This window comes from Tiliqua scincoides, chromosome 8 (assembly GCF_035046505.1).
Source record: "Tiliqua scincoides isolate rTilSci1 chromosome 8, rTilSci1.hap2, whole genome shotgun sequence".
Classification (NCBI taxonomy): Eukaryota; Metazoa; Chordata; class Lepidosauria; order Squamata; family Scincidae; genus Tiliqua; species Tiliqua scincoides.
Window position 1 is genome coordinate 43,308,601 of NC_089828.1, and position 9,331 is coordinate 43,317,931.

The 9,331-nt window shown below is 43.8% G+C and overlaps 1 protein-coding gene across 1 annotated transcript in view; it reads right to left on the reverse strand.

Moving 5' to 3' along the window:
* MAP1S (microtubule associated protein 1S) overlaps positions 1-9,331 on the reverse strand; it is a 33,008-nt gene that overhangs the window by 22,304 nt on the left and 1,373 nt on the right. The window lies entirely within an intron of this gene.

The window sequence follows — 9,331 nt, forward strand, 5'->3', positions numbered from 1 at the left end:
TGTGTGAAGTCAGAAAATCAGAAGTAGTGCCACAGAGGCACACAAGTACATCATGTGACCATGCATCATTTCTCAGTAATCTCACTAACTGCATGACTATTCCTGGCCAAGGGTATGGAAACATTGCAGCAAAATCTCAGATTGCCAAAGATGGGCAATTAATGTTAACTGTGCCATTAACTGTTTTCATACATGGAAATATAAACTCCATTATAAAATGCTTGGCACATCAATATTTTTGAAAAACCCTCCTGATTATATGCGAATCTCTGTGATCTACAGGAGTGCGCCAACAAACCTGCAGTTTCTTAGTGCCAATAATGACATCAAGCTCTTCTGGTAGCCAATATCAAAGACTGGAAGTCTGAAGAACTCTTATGAACAAGGCAAAATATAAGATTTCCACAGGCAACAACAAGTATAAACCATAATTCCCAATAAAAAAGCAATATACAGTCCTCTAACTCTGTGGAGCATCGATGTACAGCTACATAACGGAATTAAAGAACCAGATAACTGCTCCTGAGACTGTGTTATGCAACCAGAGGGTTTTTGCCTTCCAAAAGGCAGGCAAGGCAGACTTCAGGTGGTGCCAATGAATTTAGTTTGTTTACTGTGAGTCCTACAATGCAGAGAAAGATCATAACACTTTTCCATGTTTCTAAAACCCCCTTCAATTCCAGTACATGTATGAGGGCTGGCGTTCAGGTGGAGTATTAAAAATTATAGATAGTACATGAATTTGCAGTAAACAATCAGCTCAGAGAACATAATTGGCAAACAGGCGTCACCAGTTAGCATGCTATTAAGCAAGAAACAGACTCATCCTCCATTGACCAAACCACTGTTAACATAAACCACTTCTCAGAGGTTAAGGGAAGTACATTTCCTAATCATCTTAAATGAACTCTCACTGGTTGTAACGTCTAATTTTAGAGGTTTCCTAAGAAGTGCCCCCATTTCTCAATCAGTCATTTCACCACTTCAAAGACAGCTTTTTCAAGAAAGGGGTCTTCATGTAAGAGCAGGTGCTTTGCATAAAGAAAGCTTCAGGATCAATCCCCAGCAGCAACTCCAGCTAAAGCAGAAGGTAATGGGAAAAATCTTCTCTTTCTGCCAGAGACTTTGGAAAGCTGCTGTCAGACTAGACAGCCCTGGGCTAGGTGAACTAATAATAGCCTTACTCAGTATATATGGCAACTTCAGGTGTTTTGTAAGAACAGCTAGAAAAGTCTTCAGCATACAAGAGGTGCCTGGAGGGACATGACTGAGACATCATGCAGGAGATAGAGTGGATAGAGGCAAATTCTTTTCCCTCTCACACAACACCATAACCAGGGAACATCTACTAATGGGTGTGTTAGAGCAGACAAAAGAAAATATTTCTTTACTCAGTAAGTAATCAATCTGTGGAACTCCTTGCTACAGGATGGGATTATGGTGTCTAGCCTAAATGCCTTTAAAAGGGAATAGGTCAGATTTCTAAAAGACAAGCATCATAGGTTACATGCTGTGATTGGTATATGCAACCTCCTAGTTTTGGAAGTAGGTTACCTAAGAATGCCAGATGCAAGGAAGTGGCAACAGGATGCAGGAATTGTTGTCTTGTGTGCTCCCTGAAGCATCTGGTGAGCCACTGTAAGAAAGCTGAACTAAATGGGCCTTTGGCCTGATCCAGCAAGACTCTTCTTATGTGCTTAAGCAAGGTCTTTTCTGCTTGATGTAAACAAATCACACAGCAAAGGGATATAAATCCAGAACTATGTTTCCACAATGCCCACCACATACATGTAGATTGGATGATCCAGGCCTTAAGTTCTCAGATCAAGGCACAAGAGCTGCTGTGAGATGGAGGGAGAACAAGGCTGAGCTCCAGCTTCTGCAAGTGTAAGAATCTCACAACACTTGCATGATGGAATCTGTGATTAGCCTCCCACCCCGCCCCTTTCCTTGACCCTTTGCTTTAAAAACAGAGCCCTGAAAATTAGAAGTCTGCTGCAGTTGTTTCCTATTTGGTGTCAAGGAAGTGCTGCTGAACTAGGAAGAGCATCAACTGACCGGGGAAGACTGCTGCCTCCACAGATTCTTCAAACAAAGCCATCTGCTTCAAACCAAGGACTACAAGAAAAGAAGATTCACATTCTACACCTCAGTTAATTCACTTCTCAAGCTGAATTGTGTTAAAACAATCATACACGCGCAGCTGCGAAGGGTCCTCTCTGCAGACATAAGGACTAGAAACTTTAAAAAAACCTGAAATATAATTTGCTGAGTGAGCCACTTCCTTTTGCTGAAGGTCTAAACAAGCCTCTCCACCTCAGGGTGGCCTCCCCCATGAACTCAAAAAAGTTAAGCATCACAGCTGGAAAAAGCATCCAGTTGTTAAGCTTCTAGTCAATTGAAAGGGTAAGCTCTGCACAGATTCTAAAAAAAACATGGGTAGATTCTCCTTCCTCCCCCAACTGCTTTTGCAAGGAAACAATGAAATTTCACAGCACCAGAAGCCAAGTTCTACTTCACAAAGGCCTCTATCAAAGGATTCATAGCTGCTCCATTCAAAATGGAGCACCTCCTACAGCTTTAGTGAGGACTATGAGATAACATGGATAACTAACCCTAAGGGAAGAGCAGGAGCTGGCAGAGATCAGCAGTCCAGGCACTTAGATGCCTGATCAATTCCTAAGCACTTAAAAATGCGAGGTTTTGCTAACTGTTATGCCACACAAGACTGTCTTTGATTCAATGAATAAACACTAAGTATCATAACTCTGAGAAAATTCTAGCCTATATTAAGCTCCCCACCCACTGCCTCATGGAACACGAGCAAGTACATAAGTGTGTGTGAAAAGTAAAACTAATCCTTGTTTGGGAGCATAGGCATTTCTCCTCCATCTATTGGCCTACCGCCCTCTCAAAATGCCAGGAAAAGAACCCAGGAGACCTCTTGGGTCATTTGGCAGTTTGCCCAACCCACACTCATTTCCAGATGCTCTATGACACATCCTGACACACCAAACAGAGCAGTAATCCCAGCCAGCTTCCAGGGCGCCACCTCACTGGTCAGCAATGACAATTTCCCTCTTCCAGGAAGCTCATTTAAGCTAGTCCTGTGGCAACCCAGCCACACAGTTGATGCATCATCTCCTAACTTCCATCATCTCCTAACTTCTGAGCCTAGGAAGAGCAAACTGGCATCTGTTCATAAATGCCCTGAATCACCACAAGGTTTCAATGCTACTTAGACATAATCTGTTGCTTCTGTAAGGACAGATTCACTTTGCAATGCTTCTGCATCTAAACCCATTTGAATTTATTCAGAATGTATAAATTTTTCAGACAGGACCAGTGAGGTGGCAGGAAGAGCTACAAGAATGAAGTTAGGTCAGTGGTAGGGGAACTACCCCTTTCGTAGCTCTGTATGACTGATATCCTTAAGGCAGCCATTTTCAACCACAGTATTGAGGCACACTGAGGAGCCACAGATGGTCTGCAGGTGTGCCAGAGGAATTGGCATCATTTGTTAGTAGGGTTATCGGGAAATGCAAGCCCCTGCTGTCAGTGCTATATGCCTTGTCAATTGCCAAAAAACTGATGACGTGCCTTGACAATTTTAATGCCTTGTCAGTGTGCTGTGAGATGAAAAAGATTGAAAATCACTTCACAATATGTTTTTTTTAAAACAAAACAAGGTTCTAGAGCACATAACTATGGAAAAAGACTCAAAGGAACATTTCCAACCAACAATGAGGCAGAATACAGTGTGTACGTTCTGTTTTTCAGTTCTGTTTTTCATGATCCACATAGACAGTGCTACACTCAGCTACATGCTCGTCCTTCCAATTCCCTACTCCTCGCCCTCTCCAAAAGCACTCAGTCTTTGGAATTCTGGATTTTGACAGCAGTACAGTTACAGAAAAGTAATGGCCATTAGCATTTGGACCACCATTTCGGGATTCAAATCTTACAAAAAAAATAAATGTTGACTGTACTGTAGGCATACATGTTTATCCCCATATTGCAGATAGAAAGACTGAGAGAAGTAGGTCTATATTGCAGATAGAAAGACTGAGAGAAGTAGGTCTGCTAAGACGACAACTGCTAAGTTTGTAACAGAGGCAGGATTCGAATCAGATATATAATAATATAATAATATACAGTATTTATATACCGCCTTTCTTGGTCTTTATTCAAGACTTTATTCAAGGCGGTTTACACAGGCAGGCTTATTAAATCCACGCAGGGATTTTTACAAATTGAAAGAAGGTTCTCTCTTTCAAGAACCACCACATTCAAGATGTTACACTCCGATCTGGTTTAACATTCTGGCCTCCATCCTCCCACGCTCCGAGCAGATGGAACAGCTCAGCTGCAGCTTGCCGGCTGCTTCAAGGTCGCACGGTGCCGGTGGCCTCGAACTGGCGACCTTGTGGATGTTAATCTTCAGGCAAATGGAGGCTCTACCCTCTAGACCAGACCTCCTGCCCAGCAAATGCAGAATTTGCATTATTATGTCTGACTGAAGCAGCAGGTGAAAGAGGGCGAAAGAAAATAGACCTCCACACAACCCTGAACAGAATGAGGGGAGGACAACTGTGGTCGTAAGACACATGATACTGTCACCATGCAGAAGATACATCAGTCCAGGCAGAACCTTGATAGGAGATCTGGAAGCCCCACATACAGAATCTTAAGAGCTATAATGGGCCAAAGGCAGGACATCAATCGTGGCACAGACTGCTTCACATGAGGCAAAGGACACAAATGGAGGCAGTCGGAGCACAAGATGGTCCATTTCCTGAACACTGGCAAAGTGCAACTAGAAGCTGGGCTAGAAACTGGCTTTCATTTTTATTTATTTTAAAAACTACGATTCTCAAATCTTGCACAGAACTCGAAGCTTGCGGCAGAACTGAAAAAGATGAACCACCCGATTGTGGTTCCGCTGCCAACAGAGGCCTGTCCTGCAAGCAGCGTCTTGCATCCAGGCTGCCAGAACAGACGCTCCCCAACAGGTGCACCTCAGCTGGCAAGCACCTTGTAGAGGTGACTCAGCTGTACTGAAGAATAAAGCATGCCCTTCAGCTACTCTCCTGGGTCTGGATGAGAAGGAGCAATTAAAGCAATTTGCTACTCAAAGACAATTAAAACGAGAAGAGAAAACCTTGCCAGATTACTTCGCCCGCCCTGAATGCTGCCCAGCCCATCTGTTCATCTGTGCTAGTTATGACTGTGGATTGGAACCCTTACGCCCTCCTCCCTTCAGCAGGGGGCTCCCAAGAAAAATGACTTCTTTTGTGTCGAGCATCCCAAGCAGAACACCAGCCACAATAGCTTTGACTTGGTGAGAAAGCACAGCCCTTGGCCCCCAGAGGCCTAAGAAAGGACAACTTCAATCAGACACCGCTCTGCTATAGTCCTGCATTGTTTCAACCCACAACTAAACCGCTGAAATCTCCCTCCCCAAAAGTCACTTCAGAGGACTGAAGGACCCTCTGGGCCCACAAGGGGTGCAGTGGGACTATAAAAGGAAGAGGAGAATCCAACAACAATCGATTCATGGTTTGCACAAAAATAAGTGCTTTACACTGGTGTAACTGCACCCTTGGATCCAAGTCAGTTTTTCCCCCAACCTTAGAAACCAGCATCAAATCTTTAGGATAATTCCAGCAGGGCGAGCATAGCTCTCACTCAGAAGACCCACCTTAAAGCTCACAATTTCCCCATACTATCTATTCCCACTTCCTCCCAGGATCCCCAGCTTCTCTTTTTTCAGGGAGAAACTCAAATGAACTCCAGGATCCAAATGCAGCACCACAAAATGCAGTTGCTTCCATTTGAGGTCACACCAAATTATAACATGGGCTAAGAGCATCAGACGGGCACTGGCTGCTAGATCAAAACAAAGGTCAATCTAGTTCTTTCTACAGTGATCAGATGATTACGGGAAGCTCACAAACACAGCATGAGAACCGTAGCCCTCCTCTGCTACCACTTTCTACCAGGTATCTTTCCTCTGAAAGCGGAGGATCCATGAGCCACCATGATAGCTACTGACAGATCTCTTTTCCAAGAATCTGTCTCTTAACATAAGAACATAAGAACAGCCCCACTGGATCAGGCCATAGGCCCATCTAGTCCAGCTTCCTGTATCTCACAGCGGCCCACCAAATGCCCCAGGGAGCACACCAGATAATGAGACCTCCATCCTGGTGCCCTCCCTTGCATCTAGCATTCTGACATAGCCCTTTTCTAAAATCAGGAGGTTGCACATACACATTATGGCTTGAAACCCATAATGGATTTTTCCTCCAGAAACTTGTCCAATCCCCTTTTAAAGGCATCCAGGCCAGACGCCATCACTACATCCTGCGGCAAGGCACACTGAGTAAAGAAATACTTTCTTTTGTCTGTCCGAACCCTCCCAACACTCAATTTTAGTGGATGTCCCCTGGTTCTGGTGTTATGTGAGAGTGTAAAGAGCATCTCACTATCCACTTTATCCTTCCCATAAATCATTTTGTATGTCTCAATCATGTCCCCCCTCAGGCGTCTCTTTTCTAAGCTGAAGAGGCCCAAACGCCATAGCCTTACCTCCTAAGGAAGGTGCCCCAACCCAGTAATCATCTTCCTCTTGTAAAGCTTGCAATCAACACTACATCTGGGGGCAGAAATGTCTGTAAAGTTACACTGCATTGTTTGGAGGACTGTTTCATCTGTTCTTAATCTGGGGTTCATCAATTGTACTGGATAATACACACACATGAATTCTAGTATCATAAGAGGGAGAGAAATTTGAAGGAATTCTACAAGAGAGGATGATGAAAGGACTTACAAACACCATGTCTGCATGGAGAATGAGACGGAGCAACTAAAATCTCAGCCTCTTTCCATGGTAGAGCACTGCCTCTTTTTCTTCCCCCACCCTCACTTTTTTTTTTTTTTTTTGCTTTGCATAGCACTTGGTTTGTACACAGTATTTTTCCCTCCCAAAATTGTTGCTGGCAGTGAAGTATCTCTCCTAGGTATCAGTACCACCTAAGCCAGAAAACAGTAATCCAAAAATCCTGGCTTCCCCACCTTCAGGGGAGGGTGAAGCTTCTTGCTGACATTTTGACAACCAGAGAGGTGGCCAAACATTCAAGGACAGTTCCAGGAACACAGCTTTTTTCTGAAACTGTCACTCTCTAGACAGCTCTGCAAAATCCAAATCCCACACCAGATTTCAGATGAGATCATACACAGAAACGGGAAAGGCAAACAGTCTTGCTCACAGACACCCTCAGAACCCCACTTCCCTTCCTAGCAGAGCAAAGATCACTTCCTATTATCTTTGCCTATTTCCTTTCAGCAAAGCAGCTTACACCTCCATTCGCTCCCCTCCCCCAGTCTTCCACTGGCCAGGAAACCCTCCTAGATCCTTGCACATGTTCACAGACACCTCCCTCCCTCTCATTCTGCACAACATCCTCCTTAAACCTGAACAAAAAGCAGAAAGATTTTTGCTTCTCTCCAACACAATAAAATTCCAGACACACAAAACACTGCAAGACCACCTCCAACCACAATTCAAAGCTGCAAAGGGAACCAGCCTCATATGAAAACAAAAGGAATCATTTTGTAGGTAAACAACTGAATGGAAAAGACTCGCTACTGAAAAAAAGCATCACATCCAGTTGCCTCCAATATCAGCCTCCAAGTAGCCATTGGGGATATAAATACATCAGCTCCCAGTACGTTATAACTCAAAACCCAAACCCAATTATGAAATGAGAAAATATTGAATCAGTATGTTGCAAGAAGCTGAGCTTATAAGAAACACACAAGAGGGGCAGAATGGAGCAATAGCAGTAGCAGCACACAAGGGCAGGCTGAAGATGATATGCAAGGGCACCTGAAATGCCCTGGCATTCAGGCTTGGCATTCTATGTCACAGGTTCCCAGTTAACATTAAAAAAATGGTGCTCACCTGACAAAGCACTGGACCCATATTAACTTGGCCCAGAATCCCATGTTAGATATGGATTTGATAGGAAGCGTACAGCAATAAACGTCTGATTTAACGAACTTCGGTTTAACACTTTGGGAATAACAGGCGTTGTCTGATTCTTCAAAAACCAGTTATATGCTGTATGTTTTGCACATGTATGTATGCAATGTCATAAATGCATTCCATGTAACAAATTTTCAGCATTAACGGACACTCCCCCCCAGTAGTCTATTAAATCAAGGGTTTACTGTAATCTACATGGGGACAGACAGACAGCAGTAAGTCAAGACAAAGAAACCAAGCAAGCCTTCTAACTGTTCAGAGCTGACAATATGAACCCTGTTCTCAAGCCCTTCTCCTGCACAAAGCTTTATTTTTTAATCCAGTCATTCAAAATTGCCAAAAAGCAACTTGTCAGAGATCAAGAACACAGCAGCTGCAACCTTAAACATAAGCACAGATGAGAGCCCTTCCTACCATTTCAATGTTGAGTTGCGCCCGATTAGTCACTCCAAAGGCACTATGGTTTTGCAGTGCTGAGACCCATGCAAAGTCATAGCCAACTCAGCTTGCCCCCCAACGAATAATTCCCCTCCAGTAGGCATCATAATGGAAAGTTTGGACTCAGAAGACTGGAATTTCAATGAGGTACAATGCAATCCAGAATGCTGCCTGATGCCAACTCAGGTCTGTCACTGCCACCTCTAAATTATTTTTTTAAGGCTCTGACTGTACTCTTCTTGCGGTCTCCTCACATATGGAAGTGAGGAACTTCCAGTTATATTTAAAGCCACCACAGAAATGAAGGAGCTCCTTTGCTTGCACAGTCCCTGAAAATAACACCAGAAGTTCTGAACTTCTGCAGGACTTCACAAGAAGCAGGGTAATGAGGTGGATGATCCATTTTCCACCCATTTTTAGTAGGTGGAAGTTGATCAATGTGGCTTTTATCCATGGAAAGCTAGAGGGAGGCGGTGGCAGCAGACTTGGTGGATTTGGGGTGCCCTTCACTCCATCCTCTCACCTCTCCATAATCCACAAACTGCATTATGTTGCCTCACAGATGGGCTGTCCCTGGTTCCAATCCACCTCAGCTATGCAAGCTCATGGGGTGGCTGTGAGCCAGCCACACCCTCTCAGTCTTATCTCCTAAGGTTGCTGGGAGGATCACAGAGGGAGTGGGGGACACATGCATTGCCATCTTTGAAGAGTACTTTGTTTTGCTGTCTTTTTTTATGGTTTTGTTTTTCTGGTTCTCTGTGTTAAAACCTTTAATTGAACAGCTTGATGAATTTCAAGATAAACAACCAACATAGCATTGTCACTGAATAATATGCACAACAT